The 10714-nt window shown below is 36.1% G+C and overlaps 1 long non-coding RNA gene across 1 annotated transcript in view; it reads right to left on the reverse strand.

Moving 5' to 3' along the window:
* The window catches only part of LOC118165014, a 24973-nt gene that overhangs the window by 4249 nt on the left and 10010 nt on the right, over positions 1 to 10714 (reverse strand). Inside the window, exon 2 of the long non-coding RNA XR_004749809.1 lies at positions 4414 to 4423. This is a non-coding gene — a long non-coding RNA (uncharacterized LOC118165014). The remainder of the gene's footprint in view (positions 1 to 4413; positions 4424 to 10714) is intronic.

Consider the following 10714-nt stretch of genomic DNA (forward strand, 5'->3'; position numbering starts at 1 on the left):
AGAAAGAAAGAAAGAAAGAAAGAAAAAGAAAGAAAGAAAGAAAGAAAAAGAAAGAAAGAAAGAAAGAAAGAAAGAAAGAAAGAGAAAGAAGGAAAGAAGCCAATTCTCAGACATTTTTAAGCTTTAGAAAACTAAGATTCCTTTTTTCTTGCAAAGGGAATTTAAGAGAATCAACTGATTTTACGGTGTATTTTTATGACTCTGACAAAACCAAAACCAAAACAAACCAAAACCCAACAATTCTGGATTCATCCTTTTTCCTGAGTGAAACATCAGCACAGTATTTTAAGACATAACTCCTTCTTAAAACAGATGTTTTACAACATTACTTATTCTTTAATACACCTTTTACCAGAAGATACTTTTAGAAATGTAAAGCCTTCTGGATTTTGATAAAGAAACGTGTAGCTTTTATAGGGATTATTGTTTACTTTGAAAATCATCTATTCAATATTTTATTTAAAACAGATTTTACAACAACACTTAGACATATTCTTCAGAACTATATATAATAATGATATAAAATACAAATGCAAAATTTGCTGAGTGTTAGATTCCTTGTAAAGCTTATACAATTTGTAGTCATCAAAAGGTAATTGTCTTAGAACTCTTTTCAGTGTGAATACTGTTAATAAATACTGTTAATATTTGTGTGTGCGTGTGTGTGAAAAAAAGGAAGTATATATTATCAACTTAAGCACAATAAAGAATTCCCCGCTGTCTCCTGGAATTACATAAATAAATAAATAAATAAATAAATAATGGTGCAGAAACAGAGTGAATGAAATGGATTTTCATGAGAATATTGATTCATATTTGGACTGTGCTTTTTTCTTTTGCAAAAAATGACTTCAGTTTGACTTAATTTAAATGAGTCTCTCATCTCTCAGAATGGGTGGAGGTAACAAAGCCATGAGGATGTGATGTTCTTTAGCCTCATTCTCTTGCATGCTGTTAGCTGTTGTAACTGACATTCCTCTACAACAGTAATCTAAAAGGACAGCCTAAGACAAGGAGGAACTTTCACCTTACTTGCAACCAAGGGAGGGTCTAGTTCCAATAAGCTATCATTGTAAGAAAACATACTGATAAGTGATTGAACTTCTGGGACCTGTGCCTCACTGAACAGTGGCTGTGACCTGTAAAGAATGTCCTATGTTTTGTTTTATCTAAAACGTCTGAATGATTTCTTCCATGTGAGTAGGTTGCTCAAGTGGAAGAAATAATTCATGGACCATAAGGGCAAGATGGCGCTTATTTATATTCTGAGACATCAAAGGCTACTTGGGTAATCAGTGGAAACCTCTCAGACACAGTAGGGGACTAGCTAACAAGGTATGCGACAAAATTGCAGAGGATGCTGGACAGGAAAACGTGTTTGTATAAATTAGATCAGATGTTACAAAAGCTGTAATATTTTATAAAATCAGCTCTGTCATGAAAGAAATATTCTGTGATCCACAGCTTCCAAGGTATACCTCATCAGCAATATGCTTGGGCATGTCTGAGTGTCTTCTTCATAATTTGGCCCATATAAGCCTTCATGACTTCCTCAAAACTTGTTAATTTTAATTAGATATTAGATTAGTTGTGCAAACCACATTCCTCTGTTTTATCTGCATTGGTTTCTTGACTGCTCAGGACACATTCCTCTGTTTTATCCCCATTGGTGACCTGACTGCTCAGTTCCTCTGACTTGCTTATTTATTGTTTGTTTGTAGTGTTTGTTTACAATGTGATCATATCTAAAACCACCAAACAGTCCTAATACCCTACCAGCACTGGTGCAAGAAGGTGAGTGACTTCTCCTCTGTCTCTGCTTTGTCTTCCATCTGCTGGCACAAAGATATGTAGAGCCAGATGTTAAAATCTGTTAAAAACAAACAAACAAACAAACAAACAAAAAACATTAAAATCTAAGAGCTGGATTTTTAATATCAGTGAGTAACTAAATATACAGTTAGACCTGTAGACATATTTTGAAAATGCTGTTAGGTTTTTATTTTCATCTCTCCAACATGTTTCATAATCCAGCTCAGTCTTTTAACATTCAAGGTTTTAGGCTTTGACTTTTGGCTCTTGTTTTGATCCTATCTAGAGCTTAGTGAACCAAATTCAAATGGTAGGAGTTGAACTTGCAAGTACCCATCTGCAAGTACCCATCTGCAAGTACCCCATTGCAAGTACCAATACATACAGTATTGTATGTAGAATTAATGCTCAGAAAGATTTTCTGTGTTTATTTTTAAATTATTATTTTATTTTATTTTACTTATTTTACTTTTTTTTTAATCTGTATCTTTCAAATATTTCCAACAACCTTTACTTTATAACCATATGAATTTTGTTCAAGATTCCTTTTAAATCACCTATTCGCAGTGTATTACATTTTATTGAAGCCTCTCAAATGGAGTCCATCACAATAAATCTTATGTCATATTGCACTGAACTGTGTCATCTAGGGACTTAAAGGTAATGCGAATGTCAAATTGTTGTCTATAGTTATGCTTCCTAAGGGAAGTAGTGGAAGCCCCATTGTTAGAATAATTTAAAATGAGACTGGGCAAATCACTTGAAAATTATACTGTGGGGAACAATCTCACTTTGGCAGGAAGGAAGAAATAATATTTATTTATTTACTTATTTTCTGTCTTCGACTTTTGTTAACCTATGAGACATGATCAAGTAGGGTCTGTATTGTTTGTACATTATACTCTGTTTAATAAACCTCTAATGCCTAGTAGTTTTTGCCTCTTATATAGTGTCATCATTATAAACTTACAGAATTTGTGTTTCAAAACAGATAAACTTTGTTGTTCTAAAAAGGATTATTATCAAATGCTGAAACTGAGTCATTGATATTTGGTCCTGTTTCTCATGTTGCCACTTTGTTTCCTGAGCTAGTGAGGCTTAACTATAAAATCACACAAAATTTGCTAGAGGAAGACAGAAAAATATCAGCAATTTAAAACTTATCTGAAATAATCTTTTATTGAAATTCAAATAAAATACTAGCATAATAGAATGGAATGGGAAGGGAAGGAAACATGATACAAATAAACAATTTGTAAAATTCTATCATTATTACATACATATGATAAACATGAGGACAAAAATACATACATGAAAATCCAGAAAATCCATAAAATAATATATTTTAAAATTATATGCATATATAACATTATGAGCATATACATTTAGATGGGTAAAGGTATATAGAATGAGATATAACAATATTTTAGGAACTGTGAAATGCCTATATTTCACTTTAAGTGAATTCTCATGATACACTTAGTGCAGAGAGTTCCATGGCTGGTAACCAACTGCTTCCTGCTTTTTGTGAATATTTTTTGTTCAAGAACAGTGTTTATTTCTGAGTTTACAAGCACTCACTGGTCTTGCTATGCTTTACATGTTTTGAAGTCTGTTGCAGTGTTGGAAGAGACAAAATGTGCTCTTACCCAGATCAGACAGACAGAAATGGAGTGGATGTCCCAAATAAGGACATCCGTGTTGTTAGACACTACTTTCTGTTGAGTAACTGACTATAAATAGCCTTGTTATTCTTTCTACTGATGCCTCTAAGGTTTAGGGTGTGCAAGATGATAACTAATTTTTTGGGCTGTATTATTCCATCAGCAGCAGTCTGGGAAGCACTTCTACCTATAGCATCCATCACCATACCAAAGCTCATCTCTCTAAACACTTGTCTCAACCTTGAGATACTAGAGGTCATCTCTTCCTGTATTGATGAGGATCCTTGAAATCACTCTGGATCATACTACTGGAAAACAGGTCAGTTTCAAATTGTGCATATTTGGGCTTAGTGATTATCACAAAACATTTTTATAAAGTAATCTTAATGATGGAATCATAGAATGGTTTGCACTGGAAGGGACTGTAAATACAATCTTGTTCCAACTCCCTTGTCATGGGCAGGGACACCTTCTATAGAGCAGGTTGCTTGAGTCTCTATCCAACCTGGCTTTGAACACTTCCAGGAAGGGAAAATTCACAACTTCTCTGGGCAATCCATTCCAGTCTCTCATGACCCTAAAAGTGAATTTCTTCCTAATATCGAATCTAAATCTACCCTCCTTTTGATTAAAAGCATTATTCCTTGACCTCCGTGACAAAGAGTCCTTCCCCAGCTTTTCCTGTAGACCATTTAAGTACTAACTTAAATGGTCTACAGGAAAACTTGGGAAGGCCACTCTAAGGTCTTCCCAGAATCTTCTCTTCACTAAGCTAAATAACCCCAGCTCCCTCAATCTGTCTTCATAGAAGAATTACTCGAGACATTACATCTTCATGACTCTCCTCTGGACCTGCTCTGTCAGGTCTGCCTTTCTTATGCTGGGGGCCCCAAAGCTGAGTTACACTCTAATGAGTGTAACAGAGACAGAGAATCACCTCCCTTGACCTGCTAGCTACACTTTTGATGCAGCCCAGAATAAGATTGACTTCTTGGGCTGCAAGAGCACATGTAGTCAAAGACTAAGCAGAAGCAATTATTAATGTCAGTACCTCTGTACTTCAACAGGAACAACTATCCTTTGAGTAAGAAGACAGGGATAGACAGAAAGTTTTAACAGATATGAGAAAAATATAAAGGAACACATTAAAAAAGGATGAGGGGTAGGAGTACAGATGCAAACTAGATGATGATTTGCTTTTGCAGCTCTTAGGAAGGGCACTGAGTCAAAGGAAAGAATAAATCAGTTATGTAGAGAGTTAAGGAACAAGTGGGAAGAATTTCAGAAATGCCCTCTCTAAAATAGTGACATGCTAGAAATGATGAGTTTATAAAATAGGGAAAATTAACACCTAAAGAGTGAGACCAACCCTGCTCTGTTCTCATACTGTGTCAGTAGTCCTGCATCTAGCTTGTGTCAGCTCATGAGAGCAACTCACATCAGAATCACAGAATTCTTAAAGTTGGAAGGTGCATTTGGAGGTCATCTGGTCCAATCCCCCTCAAGCAGAGATACCTAGAGCAGATTTTCCAGGACCATGTCCAGGTGGGTTTTGAAGATCTCCAGGAAAGGAGACTTCACAACATCTCTGGGCAATCTGTATCAGTGCTTGGTCCCCTGCACAGTAAAAAAGTGTTTCCTGATGTACAGGCAGAACCTCCTGTGTTTCAGTTTGTGCCCACATTGTCTCTTGTTCTGTCACTGGGGACCACTGAAAACAGTCTGACTGCATCATCTTTGTACCTTCCCTTCATTTATTTATAGACATTGATAAGATTGTCCCTGGGCCTCATCTTCTCTAGGCTCAACAGTCACAACTCTCAGTCTCTCCTCACAGGAAAAGTTCATCTCCATGATCATCTAGGTCATCCTGTGTTGAACTCTTTTCAGCATTTCCAGTTCTCTCTTGCACTGGAGGGCCCCAAACTGGACCCAGTAATCCACGTACTCACCAGTACTGAATAGATGGGAAGGATCATCTCCCTCAACACACTCGCAACACTAGTTGCCAGTGACAGATTCCTTACAGTCTTGTAACTGAATTAGATCCATCAACTTTAGTAGAGAGTGGCTATGGCCTTATTACTTGCATGAACTAAATGCTATGATACAAGCAAAGAACAAAAATCAGTAAGAAAGATGGTTGTTCAGAAACCAGACTGGAGATTAAATGAAATATTAGCATTGCTCCTGTTGAATTTTCCTTTGCCTTAGCATTCTGCTCATTTTGTTTCAGCAGGGTCTGGTGCATTGAGCCAGAAGTGCTTTAAAAGGTAACACAGGTAAGATAGTTAATGTGCAGAGTTCCTTTAGTTGAAGTTGTTTTGGTAGCCTGATTATCTTAGAGAAATGACACAAGAAGAGTTATTGTGCTGTTGTTTCAAATTCTGAATATTGCCATCAGAAGGATTTATTTTTTCCTTCATTCACAGGGCATAAAAATTCAGCTGTGCTTAAGCAGCTGAGAAGTCCAGCTCCCATCCTCATGGATAGCTCTGAGAGAAAATCCATCGTTGGGATGCCAGGAACTGGATTGGAAGGAAGGAAACAATCAGGCTGTATCTTCCCTACTTAAGACCTGAGACCAGGTAGTATAATGCAGTTTGTATCCGTGTGGTGGAAATCTATTCCACAAAAAGAACAGCTTCACCCAAACCGTTGAAGAAATTTGCTCTGGGCTTAACTCATAACACATCACAAAATATATGCTTGTTGTACTGGGAATGCAAATTTTGGCATACTCTCAAAATAGAACAGTTAAATATGTCAGCCTGTGTGGTGGTGTTAATGCCTGTACTTCAAAATAGAACCTGAAAGAAGAATAAAAGCCAAGTGTATGCATTAGGTTTTGGGGGAAAATATTTAGGGAACTTCAGAATATGTATAAGACAGGGATCAGATATATTCCTGTTCCCATCTCATATATACTCACACCTCAAACACAGAAATACTGTGCTGTACAAAATTTTTACTCTGGAAAAAAAAAAAAAAAAAAAAAAAAGGAAGTCTTTTGTTGCATTTCAGTTTTGGATGATGGGGCTGAAGATTTTCTCTCACTGCCCGTTAGTAGTAGGAAGAAGGCCATGTAATTTTTAGCTGTCTTTAGTGATGGCGAGAAACATTTTTGTGTTAATTTAGTGTTACTTGGCTGTTTTAACAGAGTCCTGACATAAATTAAGAGAAATGCATAGAGGGATGGTTAAATTTAATTGGAAATTAACTGTAGGGTATACTGAGGAAATAGTAAGGAGTGATATTTGATAATTAGGAAAAAAGGCTGGTGCAGAGAAACTGTGTAAATAATCCCATAGGTGTATATAAATAGATTCTGTGGTGAAGCTAGAAATTGGTGCTACCTCTGCAAGCAGGATTAATTAGAGCTGCCAAAGGTTCCCTCCCCTTCTCCATGTCCATTGCAGTGAGTGCATGAAAAACTCATGGAGAAAATTTTCTCATCTCTGCTGTGCTATTGTCAGGAAGATGCTAAGTGACAAGAGACAATTTTGTTAACTTTAAGGAACTGTGAAGTAAGAAACTGTGCTGCTTACACAGAAATGAGTGCAGCATAAAAGAAAATGTTGAAAGTCTATTGACCTTTGCAATTGACAGAAACAATAATTTGGGGGCAGCAGCTATGAGTAAACCTATATCTCATATTGATTCAACCAAGGCTCAAGTATAGAATTCACTCACTATTCCCAGGGGTGCAAATCTCCTAGTACGAATGTAGCTGTGTTACATGTAGAAAATTGTAGTTTGGTATTTTAACTCCTCCTTTGGCTGTACTGTTTTTCAGAGCATGGAAGAATATAAACTGTTCCTTCATTGTTTCCATTCACAGTGTGATACTTTTCCCACAAGTTGTCAAAAGGTTTATACTGTGTCATCATCTATAACTAGAGGACTGTTGCTTGATTAATCAAAAAGAGATATTTCTCCTCATGTATAGCAACTAGTTCAGGACCTAATTATATCTAATTATAATTATAAGATTAATATGTCAGGTTACATATTTCTGTTATGAAATGTTTTATTCACATAAATAACTGATTCACGAAAAGCCTGATGTGGTTAGATTAACAGAGGCTTTGACTGGGGAATGTGGAAAAGCTTGTAATGATTTGGCATTATCCAGTTAATGTTTGCTGCTGAAGGTTGATTGTAATTGCTATTCAGGTACATACATGGCATGCCTAATTACTGAGTATTTGTATAGGATAATATTTTGTATAGGAGAGTATATATAGGAGAGTATATATAGTATATATATATATAATATAGGAGTATTTGTATAGGAGAATATTTCAGGATTGTAGCCAAGCTTGTCACTTAATGAAAAATAAATACATTACAAACAAACAAAAACACACACACACAAAACAAAACAAAACAAAACAAAAAACTTCAGTTGAGAAAAGGATGTATTACATTCATCAGTTTGATTTAAATGGAAAGAGCTGGTAGATAGCACATTCACAAAAGCATAACCTGCCTGGAAATTTCATAGCAATTGATTAACTCTGAAATACATAATTGACCCATAAAACAGAATTTCTACCAAAAGTGAGTAAGCAAGTTCCATTCTGAAAACAAACAAACAAACAAACAAAACAGCGTTTAAATAACCAGCTAAAAAGCTACAGTTTTAAGCTATTTCAGTAATTGCCACATCTTTTTTTTTGCAGCTGTAGGACATAAATATGCCTACAGTGAAAAGTATACCTACCATAAGCATTTGAATACCAAGAAGAGGCTAGGATTGGCCAGATCCATGCCAGCTGATGATAAGATTCCATACCCAAAGGGCAGGTTTAAGCCAGGTTTATTTTTCATTGTTAAGTCAAAAATCAAAAAAGTTAAATTAAAAAATAATAGATTTGAATAATTGTTTTTTATTATCAGAAGAGCAAATTTTGGTATCCCCACAATAACTAATTACTTGCTACCTTAATATTGAACTTAAGCTGTTGAACTTAAGCTGTTGAATTTAAGCTGTTGAACTTAATGGAATTTCTGGAAATTAAGGGAGAGATATCATTTGCTAATATTCATGTCAAATGCCTCTGCTCCTATAAATGCCTCCTTTCTCACCAAAACTTATCAGGTTTATTCTTTTGATGGCTCATTTGAAGTTAAGTCATACATTTGTCAAGTTATTATAAGCAAAACAACGAATCTTTGAAATTCCTGCTCAACATAACCTTCCCTGTAATTTGTTATATATGAAATATCTATCTTGTCCAATTTTCATGGAATTCAGTAATAAGAAATTCATACAAGTCCCTATGCAAATTCTATTTGAAAGCAAGTAGTTTAACTTGCTTGAATAATTTTGTTTTGTTTTGTTTTGTTTGTTTGTTTGGTTGGTTGGTTGGTTTGATTATTTATTAGGAGTTGGACTCAATAATCCTTGTGGGTTCCTTCCAACTTCCATGATTTGTTTTCACCAGAAAAATAATCAAAATCAGTTTCATGTGCCTGTTCACATTCTCACAGCACATTAAATTTTGTTTGGCTTTTAGATTTTGTAGGAAATTACCTTAAGATGTGAAAGAATGCATCATGACATTCCAGAACATGTAAGAAAATTCATCCTATTAATTTCAAAAAGCCTCTCTGGAAAAACACTTGGCAAATATTAATGTGGTGTCACTTGTAAATATATGGTATCAATCAAAAATATATGGTTGTCTTTAATCCTTGTGTTGTGAAATCATTTAAATTATTTCACCTAAGATAGTTTTAACTGCTAGTAACTTTTATGTATTAGCAGATTTTTGTTGTTGTTTGTTTTTTTAATCTAATAGTACTGATTGCTGTTGTCAAGATAATTATGCTTTCTATTCTTTGTATCAGTGATATGTATAAGAGTTTAAAAACTCAGTGATATGTATAAGAGTTTAAAAATATTATTAGTGATTATGATTGTGTCCATTCTTATGCAAGGACTTTCATTTTGTACATTCTTATGCATTCTTATGCAAGGACTGAAGCATGATAAGTTAAAAACAGTTGATAATGACTACCTATGGACAATTGTTAAAGTGATTAAATAAAATCTGTGTACTGAATTCTGGTTCTAACGTCTGCCTTGCCCCTGAGATCACATTAACTTACAGGACTATGAAGTAATACCCCTAGAAATCCATTGCATCTTTCTGCCTGAAAGATGTTAGATGGTTCCCACATGTCTCATGTACAGAATGATTAGCCATGGAGATTAACCACTTTCATTACTAAAAACTTACTCAAACTTACTCTCCAAAGTAAAGCCTAAGAACCTGTGTAACATATAATTATAGAATCATAGAAACGTTTGTGTTGGAAAGGACCTTATAATCATTTAATTCCACCCCCTCCCCCCCCCCCCATCTAGCTACATCTAGCCTAGCCTGAAACACTTCCATGAGCGGGACATCCACAACCTCTCTGGGTAACCTGTTCCAGTGCCTCACCACCCTCATAGTAAAGTGATGGGGATTAATGCTATCAGCAACCAAGAGGGCAAGGAAATAGTATTAACAGTACATTTTATTTCCTTGGGAAAAAAAAAAAAAAAAAAAAAAAGGGGGGGGGGGGGGGCCCCCAATAAAATAAAAAATGCTGTCAGGATGCAAAAGATAAAACCTTGCCACATAAATAAATATTCAACCCATGATTATGTGCTTGTTTTGTTTGTTTGCTTGCTTCTTCTAAAGGATGTGGAAAGGTATGAGAAGAATCACAGAATTTTCTAGGTTGGAAGAGACCTCAAGATCATCAAGTCCAACCTCTGACCTAACACTAACAGTCCCCACTAAACCATATCCCTAAGCTCTACGTCTAAACATCTTTTAAAGACCTCCAGGGATGGTGACTCCACCACTTCCCTGGGCAGCCCGTTCCAATGTCTAACAACCCTTTTGGTAAAGAATTTCTTCCTAACATCCAACCTAAAACTCCCCTGGCGCAACTTTAGCCCATTCCCCCTCGTCCTGTCACCAGGCACGTGGGAGAACAGACCAACCGCCACCTCGCTACAGCCTCCCTTGAGGTACCTGTAGAGAGCGATAAGGTCGCCCCTGAGCCTCCTTTTCTCCAGGCTGAACAAGCCCAGCTCCCTCAGCCGCTCCTCATAAGACTTGTTCTCCAGGCCCCTCACCAGCTTCGTAGCCCTTCTCTGGACTCGCTCGAGCACCTCCATGTCCTTCGTGTAGCGAGGGGCCCAAAACTGAACACAATACTCGAGGTGCGGCCTC

Source organism: Oxyura jamaicensis, chromosome 3 (genome assembly GCF_011077185.1).
Source record: "Oxyura jamaicensis isolate SHBP4307 breed ruddy duck chromosome 3, BPBGC_Ojam_1.0, whole genome shotgun sequence".
Taxonomy (NCBI): Eukaryota; Metazoa; Chordata; class Aves; order Anseriformes; family Anatidae; genus Oxyura; species Oxyura jamaicensis.